Consider the following 3,257-nt stretch of genomic DNA (forward strand, 5'->3'; position numbering starts at 1 on the left):
GTCCCTATACTCAAATGTTTTCTACTGTTGCACTGAATAACCCCTAGAAGTTTGATCCCATAGTTCTGAAACACCCTGTATATGTATATGTATGGGGCATCGTATGATAAGGTAAAAGTATCCGACATTTTTGGAAGATTACGTACGACGGTCATGGTACGGACACGTTGCAAATTGCATTTATAATTAACATTCAATTTTTTCAATGTCGTTGCAAAAACATATATATTTCAAATATAAGTGCATTTGTTAAAACGGCAACATTCTTCTGAGAATGACATTCTCTTTCAGATATAAAGATTTTGGCATAGATACAGATTCATCTCAACTGCACCTTGACCGCAATCACAGTGTCCGAAAAGAGAGAGCATAATTATTTCCAGACTTATGCAACCTATACATCTGCTACTGATTTTTTTTCGGTTATTTGGCTTTTTCACCACGCATCAAATTTTTTATTAAATAAGCGTTTTAGTTAAATTGTTAAACAAATTTTTTTTAATTTTGATTAAATGAGAGAGAATATAAGCTATGAATACATATCAATAATAAATATAACACAGCTAATAGATTATAACTAATTCATAGAAGACAACCAAAACCAAGAAATATAAAATTAATTGTAAAATGATAATGTCTAAAGCAATTAATTTTAGTTGTAAAAAACGTTTGATTAACGTTTTCTTTGTTCGCACAAATTTATTCTACATTATTCTTTGCCAGCTGACGGGTTCTTTGTTTGAGCAAGGAGATCGAAAGAACGCGCGCAAACAACATCAATGCCATCGGCGTGTAGACGCGTCATCCTTTTACGCGGCGCGAACAGGTAACGTTCACGTATGTAATAACCGGGTGACTTTATACCGCTGCTAAAGAACCGAAAGAAAGGGAAAGTCCGACGGAGACTGGCCGCGAACTTTAGCGCTCTCAGTCCACGGAAAGCGAGCGCGCGCTTGCTCGCGTCGCGCGCGACCCGGCTTCTAACTTTGTAACAACAGCAGAACAAAGCTGAATATACACACAGTGATTAGATTGTAACGCAAAAAAAAAACGCCAAGTGCGGTGCTTGTCTCTCTTACGTGCGTGCACATGCGAATCCGTCGGAAGCTTCGGAGCACGACGACGTACGTTCGACATTCCGTGACGTCCGTCACGGAGGATGTGCCGAGAGAGAAAGAACAACGCATTGACCTGTTGCGCGATCAAAAGCTTGCTAATCTAGAGGCTGTCTAGATTAGCGAAAGGTGAGCGATCAGTCATTTGTTATCGCTATCATATGTGTTGACATACGTGTTTGATCGCAATGACATCACTAGACACAATGGCTGTTTCTTTCGGTCATCTGTAATATCTTTCCCTTCGCTTTGAGTTTTATACATACAGTTATTTAAAAAAGAAAGAGGAATCTTTTATTTGTCGACGCACTTGTCTGTGTCCGTAATACGTAATATGATCTAGTTTTCTTCAATGCATTAACCTCTCAGTCTTTATTGTACATACATATTATTCTCGCTATTGTATAACGGATTTGTGTAAGTAAAAGGCGAATTTACGTAAGTGCTTTGATGATGTGATTGTTCAGTCCGATAAAAATCAGAGTAAATACTTTCAAATAGAGAAAATTCTCTCTCCCTCACTCTTTTTTCTTGTTTTACAAACATAAGATATACATATTCTTAGTTCATCACTTTCTTCTTGTTTTATTTAACATACTGATATTATGGAAAATAGATAAATAAATACATGTATTTGAGTCGTTAAGTATGAAACTTGACAAATATATACACATGTATATTTGTCAATATACAGAAATAAATATATTATCATTGTTTTTTTATATTTTTTCACCTATTTGTAACAATTGCGGTATCAATTTGGTGAAAATGTTAGAAAATTATTTATTTGTGGATATAAATAAACGTTACAATTCAAAAAGATATTGCGTTTACGCAACTTGTATGACTGCGTAAAGCGTAACTGCTTTATCTCGAGCTTACGCTTGATCATTGACATTACGCTGCGCATTTAGATTGCGTTATATGATGACGTCGTGAAAAGTACTAGTATTATTACGCACTCTTATGCAATCGCGAAAATTTCACTTTTCTCGGAGTAATACATCGAGTCGAGCGCACGTGAGTAAATGTCTCCGTCGCGATACAAATGTGTAGTACACATTTCCATTGTGAAGAATGAAATCATTTTTCGCATCCAACATTTTTTCGCTCGTTTTCATCCTTGTTAGTCTCTTTTTTACCTTGGGTTTTTACCTTCTGCATTTCACATTGCCGCGCACACTTGCTCAATATTTCTGCAAGTAAATGTGAATTCACTCTTTTCGATACAAGGCCAGCTACATAGTTTCGATGAAACGACAGAGAAAAAGAGAGAGAAAAAGAGAGAGAGAGAAATAGAGAAGGCAATCTCTCGTGGAAAGAGCAGACTTCTCTCACGAATCTCTACACGAGTTCATTACATTTATTAGGAACGTTATTACGCGCAGTTTTAAGATGTCATTCTCACAGGCGTTAATTACGCTAATTTCGCTTTCGTTACGTGGTTTGTTTTTAATTAGCACCGACAGGCAAGTAAAAGTAAAGCAGATCTGTAATTTTGTGAATTTAAAGAAACATTTGAAACAAACTGAACATTTAAAAACTGTATTTGAACGTTTTATCACTACGTGACACATTCAGTGACGTGTTATGCAATTATTAAGAAGTACCTACAAGTTTGTTGCATAATTAGTGATCAATAAGTAGTGCACTCGCAAAAAATTGACGTAAGAAACCGCACATCATTTACTTCTACATTACATCCGGTTAGGTAATACTTACAAAATAAGATTGCTAATCTGTGCGGTAACGTGCGCTTTGATGCGCATATTACAAATATACTCAGACATTATTTAATAATTGCCGCTTTACTCACAAAATATATATATAAGAACATTTTCCCGGAAATTATAAAAGATTCGTATAGAAATAATTAAATTAGTAATACATTAATTATACGTTTTTGTAATTGCAGCTTCCGTATATTATGAAAACTATGATTGTCTCGAAAAAATCAATAGAAAATGTTACGCACTTTCTTAATATTTACGTTATTTATACCTTTTCAAAAAAAGGTAAAAAAAGACGCCAAGTACATGCGCAACTCGTATCTCTAGAAAAAGTATTGCTACCAAAATCTTCTTCTACAGGATCTATTCTACAAAAGAAATGATATCAATAAGTTACGCCAAGTAAAATCTT

At 35.0% G+C, this 3,257-nt stretch overlaps 1 long non-coding RNA gene across 1 annotated transcript in view; it reads left to right on the top strand.

The window, feature by feature from the left end:
* Positions 1-942: 942 nt before the first annotated feature.
* Positions 943-3,257, top strand: part of LOC109857811 — an 8,723-nt gene continuing 6,408 nt past the window's right edge. Inside the window, exon 1 of the long non-coding RNA XR_002250547.1 lies at positions 943-1,244. This is a non-coding gene — a long non-coding RNA (uncharacterized LOC109857811). The remainder of the gene's footprint in view (positions 1,245-3,257) is intronic.

Source organism: Pseudomyrmex gracilis, unplaced genomic scaffold (genome assembly GCF_002006095.1).
Source record: "Pseudomyrmex gracilis isolate BER0280 unplaced genomic scaffold, ASM200609v1 scaffold_0, whole genome shotgun sequence".
Lineage (NCBI taxonomy): Eukaryota > Metazoa > Arthropoda > Insecta > Hymenoptera > Formicidae > Pseudomyrmex > Pseudomyrmex gracilis.